This window comes from Toxotes jaculatrix, chromosome 15 (assembly GCF_017976425.1).
Source record: "Toxotes jaculatrix isolate fToxJac2 chromosome 15, fToxJac2.pri, whole genome shotgun sequence".
Taxonomy (NCBI): Eukaryota; Metazoa; Chordata; class Actinopteri; family Toxotidae; genus Toxotes; species Toxotes jaculatrix.
This window is the reverse complement of record NC_054408.1, coordinates 8,856,293-8,865,753: the sequence shown is the minus strand read 5'-3', so window position 1 is coordinate 8,865,753 and position 9,461 is coordinate 8,856,293. Positions and strand designations below refer to the sequence as shown.

General features: G+C 42.0%; 1 protein-coding gene across 2 annotated transcripts in view; it reads left to right on the top strand.

Moving 5' to 3' along the window:
* The first annotated feature begins 739 nt into the window (after window positions 1-739).
* st6gal2a (ST6 beta-galactosamide alpha-2,6-sialyltranferase 2a) overlaps window positions 740-9,461 on the top strand; it is a 38,031-nt gene continuing 29,309 nt past the window's right edge. For both annotated transcript variants that reach the window (XM_041056931.1, XM_041056932.1), the window contains exon 1: window positions 740-939. The gene's annotated coding sequence lies outside the window, so the exon portion shown is untranslated. The remainder of the gene's footprint in view (window positions 940-9,461) is intronic.

The following is a 9,461-nucleotide window of genomic DNA, read 5'->3' as shown; positions in this document are numbered from 1 at the left end:
GGACATACTGTGGACAAAGGCTCTGCTCCATGGTTGTATTTTTGGTTAGTTACAGCTTAAGGCTGGAAACAGAGAGCAGCCTGGCTTTATCCAAATGAAATTAAATAAAATTAAAATAAATACATAAATATAAATAAATAAATGTATATGTAAATGTATATATGTATATATATGTATATATAAAATCAGTCTGCCAATTTGCACAAAAACCAAATTGTGAAAACAACAATTTGTCTTTTTATGGGAGTTTATGTGCCGGACTATTTGTTTCACTGGGAGAAGTTGAGAAGTTTGGAAAGTCACTGCTCCCGGCCAACCTATGCAAAGCTATGCTAAGCTAACCAGCTACTAGCTGCGGCCTCATTTTTTACTGTACAGATGAGAGAGTGGTATCAATCTTCATCTAACCTTTGGAAAGCAAAAGCAAATAAAAATTTTGCTTCTCCCATCAAAGCTAGGCAGAGCTGCTAGGAAATTATCTTATTATCTTTTTTTTTTTTGCAGCAGCAGCAGCAGCAGTTTAGCACCATCCTTCCCTTTGCACCTGACATATTGTCAGGAAGATATCAAATTCAATATTCATTCATTCATTGACTTCCTTCCTTCCTTTACCGCGGTCCTTCCCTTCAGGCCAAAAAGCCGACACGGTGCCTGGCTGGACAAATCAGGCCCCGTTGGCTCCGCCCCTCATTTTCGGATGTGGATGCTAGAAAAAGGCCAGCAACAATGTGACAGACAACACAGCCCCGTCGCTCTGCTCAGCGTAGTAGTGGATATCTTCACAGTGAACGGGGGGGGGGGAGCTGAGGCGAGCCAAACAGAGCTGCGTGCTCACTGTGCAACAAGGCGAACAGGAGCAAAATGGACCGCCGGGCAACAGCAGCAGCAGGAGCAGCAGAAGCAGGAGCAGCATCCACTGAGGACCGACACAGTTTTTAGGTGAGGCTTTGTTCGCTTTCCGCAGGACTTCCATACAGATCTGCATTTACTGCTCCAGAGCGCTTTGTGCAGTACGCGGAACAGCACAAGCGGAGGATGTGCGTGCACGATGTTTGGTTAAAACGACCCAATATATAGGATGTTTGTTTTGTTTTTAGATCAAACCTGCGGACGATTATGTAGCAGAAAATCTTTTGTCCGCGTTACTTCACCGTGACCATCAAATGGAGCCCGTTTAACAGCAGCTCATTGAGACAATGCGCGGCTCTTTTAAGGTTTGCACAAAAAAGGGGGTGTAAAAATAGTCTAACAAATACAAAGAGCATTATTGACACATGCAGAACAGTTCAGTGTAATGACGCTTTATTCTTGGGTACCACTGAGTCGTTGTAAGAAAATTAGGTTTCTCTATACACTGAGGAGTTCATTCACTGCTCGCATGGTGAAGTCAGGCCTGCTCGCTGCTCTACAACTTGAGGAGAAGATGTGGAGGTTTGTTGTTCTTTTGACCCTCAGTTATTGTTAAACAGCTCCATGCACATGGTGTAGCCCGAAATCAGAACAGGAAACCTAGGCCAAGAAAAGAGCTCCAGGGGAAGACACGTGAAAGCAATATTAATAATATGATGGCACCACAATGTGCCTTTTTTGTATTAGCTGTTTGCATTAGATTCTGTTTACTGATCATCAAATATACCGTGTCATTTCCTTTGATACTTGATAAGGGGAGTTGGCATGACGAGGTCGGTGTCACTGATTGGTCCTGATCTGCTCTTGTGCATTAATAGTTCATTGTGGTAGCAACTGCTCATTCAAAATTTTTTTGCGCCACTACACTTTTCATGCCCACATCCGTGACACTTCACAGCTGTAGCAGATTTTCTTTTGCAGCAGTTCAGTTTGTAACAGCCAGATACCATCTCAGCTTTCTGTCCAAGGGCTTTAAATTACACACAAAAGTGTTAAGGTTCCTAATCAGCTTGACATGACATGATTGAGAACAGTGACAGTGTTTTTAAAGCAGAGGAAAACACACAAGTGTCAAGGGTAACAAAGTGTTTATTTTGTGTGTGTGTGTGTTTGGAATGTGATGCCTTTGGAGTGCAGCAAGTTGTCTGATATCAGCAAAAGGACAGTGGAAGTTTATCTCTCTGAGTTGTCAGGATTTATCCCAGTGTCACCCCAAGACAATACTGCATCACCTTCAAGAGAAGTGGCGCAGGTTGAGAGTAACACTGAAACTCATTACAGTAACAATACACACATGCATTCTCACTTCTCTGCAGGCAAAGGCAGGTCCGTTCATTGTATTGACTTCCCTGTGCAGCATAAACAGCGTGGGGAACAAAATAGAAAGCTCCTCTCTAGGTTAACATGACATTGCATCAGAAAAGTGTCATTTTGTTTGTGTGTGCAGCTGCTGAATAATTATGCTCTCGCTGGTTTTCAAACCTTCGAGAGGCTGCGATAAGGACAAAAGTGGAATTTAGTGGACAGTGTTAACCACTGGAGCTTAGATGAAAAGTTGCACATTATATAAAACTGAATATAAATTATTTATCTTTTCTTAGTCAGGACATTTTCTTTCATAGTAAGGGGACTGTAGCTGCTACCCACAATGCATTATGAATGTGCTAATGGCTACCACATAAATGCACACACACACAAGCAGTGGGTTGTTATTCTCACAGAACTTCTTTCTTTTACACAGCGAAATAATTACCGCTACACACTGGCTGATACCTCTGTCTCTGCAACTGGATATTTATTGTCTCAAATAGCTCACCCTCTCTCTGCATGTGCAGACAGAGTACAGGTGTACAGAAAAGCTGGATTCTTTGTACAGACTACCAATATTCCCCTTTTATTCTATCATGGTGAAGCACCATACAGTGGCCGTGGAGCTTTTGTTTTGTTTTGTTTTTTGTTTTTTTTTTGTCACCAAACCGATCCATATTGACCAAAATCACCTGAGAGACTGACATTTTGGTCGGCAAGTTGGCAGTCTTCAGTATTGTCCCATAGAGACAAGGTTTGCGTGTTTATGTGTGTGTATTGTTTTTCAGCATACTAAGCATGAAACTCAATAGGCTGTGATGACTCTTCGTGTTCATGTTAAATTCTGATCTTATCCTCATTACTGTAGAATTGATGTACGCAGTGGTGCATGTGGGCACGCAACCACAGCCAGATAAATAAAAAACAGACAAGCTACACTAAAGCAATGGACAGTGCATAACAGTTCTATGGAAAATGTGCTGAAATAGATAATTGCCATCAGTGACAACCCCATAACAGAGTTAAACTCAGAGATTGACTGCTATCCATAGCGTCGGACAAGTGAAGTTCAACATAAATCCCAGCAATTAAAAATGAATGGAATGTATTCACTGAATTCCCCTTTTTATGTTAGTAAACTGATTCTGAATGAAGCAAAAAGATGAACCATGCAGCTATTTTATGAGGCATCACAAATCATTGCAATAGTGTGTTAGTATTTAGGGGGATGAGTAATTAATGTCTGTTCTATGTTGTGTTGTAGTCCATTAGGAATGACATTTCATTTCGCTGTTTATGCTAAGCATGTATGTGGAAATGACAGTAAAACCTGAACCTGATCTTACAGTACTAGGGGAAAATGGAAAATGAATTCAAGGACAGAAAAGGACAGACTTATACTTAAAGGACACATTTCTATACACTGTAAAGGCATGCAGGCTCTCTGTCTCTGCTCGGAATAGTGACACTGATTTTACCATAAGGGGATATTGCATATTGTAAGAATGAGGTTAGAAACTGTCAGCTTTGAAGTTTTAAATATTTTTCTTTTTTCAATATCAGTTAATATTGACAGGAAAGAAGGAGGTTTAAATGTCTTGTTTGTTTTTTGTTCTGCCACTTAGGGGTGCTGCAAAGTTGTGAACACAGCATTGACATATCATCGCCTTGTGAGCTGACTGGGCAAACTTGTCAGCAAACAGTTGCTTATGTACACATCTAGCATTTACGGGGCAACTTAGCATTAATTTGCAGTCACGTTTCTAGTAACCTGGCAAATGTAAGTCCTATATTCACTCTCTTTATCTCTGTTTTCAGCCTCTACCACTTGCTGACAGAAATATCTGGCTCTTTAGCTGCTAAATGCTCCGCCATATTCACCAGCTAGTCTCTGACTGTGTCTGTCTGCTTTTTGATGCTGAGCAGGTGGTGTGCAGTGGGTTTTTAGAGCGTTTTCACTGAAAATAGCCGCCTGCTGCAGCCAGAAACTCTCTATAAAGCTCAGCAAAGCTGAGCGGAGCTTCAGTTTCAGGTGATAATTCTCTGAAGATTCATCACCACACACTGCCCCTTTCACAATATCAAAAATCAGTTCTTTTCATCTCACATCTGCTCGTGACATGGCACAGCTGAACTTTCAGTCGATACTTTTAGTTAATCCTAAAATTTTCATGTAATTTTACTGTCAGCCGGAGCTAGTGGTAGAGTTTCGTTTTTATCTGTTCCAGACTGTATATGTTGAGATACAGTACAGGCGAGTGGAGGGACTGCATGGGCAGGGCGCTCTGGAAAGGTGGAGGTGTAATTTCAGATGCACACTAACTGACCATAGCAGCAGTTATCTGAGCTCTGCCTTCAAAAGCAGGAGCGCTGGAGTCATCAAGACCAGCTGTGTCGCTCACTCCTGAATGAGCGTGTGAGTGCTCAGAGGACTGGGCTCTCCATGAGAAACACATGGACGTCCAGGGTAATTACCCATCTTCACGAGATTGTAAACTTCCTGAGAGGAGATATTTAAGCGCTCAATTCTGTCTGATGTATGGTGCTCTACTCCTCATGTTGTGTCTTCTTAAAAAGGGACATGGGATGTTTGAGCAGCTTATTGTGGCATAGCTTTCATAGTTGTGCGTTAAGTCTCTGATAGGCTGCTAATCTGAGTCTGTGTTTAGAAGTAAGTGTCCAGAGTTCAGTCAGATTATAGGGAGGTTAAGCTGTCTGAAAATGGCTGTAGAGCTGTAGATTAGTGGGCTTGTTCTCTGGGCGTTTTTTTTTTTTTTCCTGCCACAAATACAACATCCAGTGTGTGAAATACTGATATGAATGAATCCTGTCAGCAGCTTTTCTTAAAGCATTAGCATATGTGTTAACCTGTAAGATCTGCTCTCATTCTGTGTCTGGACCAGAGAAATGTTTTTGGTTTTAGCTCTTGGAGTTGGAGGAAGCTTCTTAAGCCCTGTTTCTATCTTGGTTTCTTCTCCCCCCAGTCATGGGTGAGCATGGAAATTCAACTCTGGTGACTTTATTCCCAGTTCAGAAACAAATAGAGTGAGGTTGACTAGTCATACCCTCTGATGGTACAAGCATTGTTACATCCATTCAGCCTCTATGAGAAGGGGATCGGACAGGGAAGTGAACTTTAAGTGGACTCTCTCTCTTTCTCACATCTAATGCCCGCCCGCTGTGGGCGCCAGCACTCCCAGCTGTATTTATGGGCCATAATGTGAGATGTAGAGCTGCATTTCCTTCACAGGACCTTGCTGCTGGCAGGCTGTATTTGAGAGGGCTCTGTGCACCGTGAAAGCCTGTCATCAAGAACCACTGCCCTGTGTGATTTATCAGAAAAGGATGAGCTTAGAAGGTCAGGATGATTCAACTCTTCCCGGTCCTCTGTTTTCATCAGATGTCCTTCCTTCTTTAAGTGGAGGTTACTTTTTGAACTAAACATTAGCGTCATTTCTTGTTTTTGTAACTGTAATTCGTAAAGGGTTTCAGGTACTGTGTTGTTAGTTTTAAACTTTTAAGTCTGACTCCTGTTTAAACATTGAAGAGTCAGCGGATGTATGATAGCTGATGACTTTCTCTCGTCCGTTACTCTGAATGAGTCAGAGGCTTGTTTTCTCTCAAGAGCTGTGTCAGTAGTACTGGTTTTAAATGAAACACGTCCTCTGCTTTGGGAATTACAAGGCGCATGGACACTTGGTGGGGCTAATTGGTAGGGCAGCAACCTAGTCTGGGTTTGTGTGCGTGTCCAGGTGTCAGCTTTGGATGTGTGCTCTCCTCTCTGCAGAATGCAGGCTCATCGTGTGCATGTGTGGGCACAGATGCAGGATGTTGACGCTATTGTCTCCTCTCTGCTTTGTGAATTGGTTGGGAATTTTCTACAGCAGATGGACCGTGACAGGTGTGTGTGATAGACTTCCACCTGACTGCACCTCTCGGCCATTATTGGATGTTGTCGCTCCTTCAGAGAAAGATTAATGAGTGTCTAAGCACGCCTTTGCAAAAATGGACATTTTTGCTCTGCTGATAAAATCAGTGCTGTGAAGGGAGATAGCAGGGAACAGGACAGACCTAATCTTCCTCAGAGGGATCTGGTTTGACCTTGCTGGACCTGGTATTACAGCAGCATGAGACCATCCCTTATGAGTTTCATCCTGTTACCGCTTAGAGCAAATCGGGATCAAAGACATCTTGCTTGTTTTTCTTAGATCATTTCATAAAATGAAGAACATGGTTTGTTTTTTCTCTCTCTGTGTGTATGTATCATGCAGAGAACAGAAATCTTACTTTGTGTTTTTTTTTTTTTTTTTTTTTTAACATGTTTTCTCTCTTGTCACAGAGGTAGTGCAGCAAGGAGACAGGAAAAACATGTTGTTGACGTTTGACAGTTTTGAGGTGAACCAGTGGGCTAGTCTTGGCACTGCCATGAAACCTGTCAAACATTAGATGCATCTAACCGTGGAAATCCTTCGAAAACAAACTTAAAGCTGCCCTGATCAACCTCTTTGTTTTTGCAGATGTACTGCTGGAGTGTTGCTGCATAGCTTCTTGATTTGATTTGATTATGACTAGATATTAATTATTTATTTATTGTTAATTATGTATTTTATTTCATTATCCATTTTAGGCAAAGTGTTGAGCGCAGTGCCATCATACTGCTTGAGAGTAACACTCATTCTGACTTGCATTACATTCAAGTCCCTGCAAGTTGATTGTAGTCAGGCAAAGCTAGGAATGCTGAGCCTCTTTTTTCAAGTGGGCTGCTCTGTCTCCATTGAGGAGAATGAACTGAAATGTAACCCCTGTTTCGTTCTATTTGTGGCTAAAACGTGTGCTTTACTTTAGGTTTCAAAGCTGGTCTGTACTTAGCTGTGCAGCTAAATTTGTGCATGCAGTCATGCTATTGCATGCTCTAGTGTATGTGATTGGCAGGCATTTGGATGGCCAGAATGAGCTGTATCGCCTGCAGTGTGTTCTCAGCTCCACATGCTAGGTGCCAGTGGTGAGGAGGCGGCTGATTTACTGCTAGTAGTAAGTCACATTTCCACAAAAAGACTGGCAGGCAGAGCAGTAGTACAGTAACCACACACGTACACTTTTGCTTAGAGAGATGGACAGTGATGCAGTAGTGGATGCAATATTCATACCTTTCTTTGCGTGGCTAAGGCATAACGTTAAAATGAGTGACTTTAGAGCAAACACGCATCAACACAAACACAGCCAGTGGAGCGGTGTCTGCATGTGCAGCACCACAGCTGAATGTAGGTCACAGAATAAGGCAGATGTGGGGGGAAGGAAAGAAGGTGAGCATCGGAAGTAGAAGTGAAGGCAGAAGGAAGCCTTTCATTATGTCATGATGTTTGAGCAGCGGCAGGATTAGGGCAAGATATATAGGGAGGGCTTAACCCCTGACTTTTTTTTAAGCTTTTGCCATGGAAGGAAAGAGCAATCATTCTTACATCCATTAGAGGACACAAAGATGTTATATCTATATTTACTATAGATCATCAGCCCCGTCTCCCTCTCCTCTCCTCTCTAACTGGCCTAGAAACCATGCTATGAAATTAGTGGCAGATGTGAAACACAGAACGGTGGATAAAACAGTTCTACTTGATTGTTTTACACAACAAGACTCTGCTTTAGCTTCAACGTTGTCCTGTCTTTAGCTGATCATTTAAATGGGCTTAGGTAGCCAGCATTCAGTATACTGGCTATTCTTAACAGCTGCACTTTGGGGTTTCAAGATGTGATGAATTGCAGCAAACCATTTGTAAAGCTTGGATGCTGGCAATGTAATTACACGGGGTGAAGTCTGATGTCCTACACAGTAATAACCCGATTGCCTCTTGACTCTAAAACAGAGTGGACCTGCAGCAGGGGGTTCATTAAGTGAAGAAAGAGAGGCACAGTTCATTAAGTCTGCACATATGCTTCTTCTTTGATCTCAGTTCTCTTACTTCAGTTTAAGACTTCAAGTGACTCCTTGTTACAGCCCAGGGTGTCCGCGGGGTTTTAAACAGTATTTAAAGGTGATAAATCAAAATTGCCAAATTTAAGGCCATTAAAAGTGTTTAATGTGGTTTAGAGGTATTATTTTTTTTAAAAACAGGTATTATTTTTTCAGACTATGAGGTGTCCTTTTCTGATTGAAATTCTATCTGCTAAAGTTTGCGTTAGTTCGTTTTTAAATGTGGGCATTAGCATATCTGGGCACATAATCAAAGATCCTCGTCTCAATCCCGAAGTCTCAACTTTGTGTCTATGTTTTTGGCTAGTTTAGGCTTATCTTCAACGTCCAGAAAACCATTGTCGTCGTCATGGGCAAATGCAAGTTTGCTGACAGCTGGGTGGAATACCCGGCATTTAAGGACTGGCTCAGGCCTGTAGCAGGGAATAACCGGCAGGCCTATTGTTCAGTTTGTAAAGAAAAAAAAAGTCACTGTGAACTGGATGGGAGCTAACACACTTCAGTCGCATATGCAATCCATTAAACATAAAATGGAATGCATGGTCTGCGAGAGTAGTTACCACCACCACCGCAAACTTGTGCCACAGTACAAGCCAACGTTACAGCTCCAGCAACTACGTCTGACCTCCGGGTGACTATGGGAGCCGCGCCAACACTGCTCACGGAGGCTCTGTGGTGTCTAAACACTGCAGTGAAACACCACACACTGAACTCCAACGAAGGAATTGCGGAGCTGTTTAAAGAAATGTTTCCCAACTCTGACATCACGAAGTCATTCACGTGTGGTAAAGACAAAACCGGGTACATCATCAAATCACCTGATCTGTAACCACACAAGGTTCTATCTCTAGATTATATGAGGAAGTACAGCAGTATGTGTTGTACGGTGAAATATTATCCCTTATATTAGGAAGGTTCATATTACAGCAGTTGCAGAAATGGTCCAAGATCAATACCTGTATGTATGTACCTCTGCATTCATGACAGTTTTGTTATTGGAATTCCACTTTCTAACATCAGAAATGTTTTCATCTGACAGGGATCTTTTGGATACTGCCCAAAATTCTGAGGCATGCAGAATTTTGACTCAAAATTTGCCAGATTAAATTAGTAAAATTTGTTAAATTTCAGGAGTGGATTGTGAACTCTGCAGATTAGTTTTGAGACTATGCGCATTTATGCAAAATTAATATGGTCCTCCACTTTGAAGTGGATTATGTGAATGCATAATGAACTAAATCTTCACTGTCTTCACCTTCTTTGTGTTTTGGTTTAA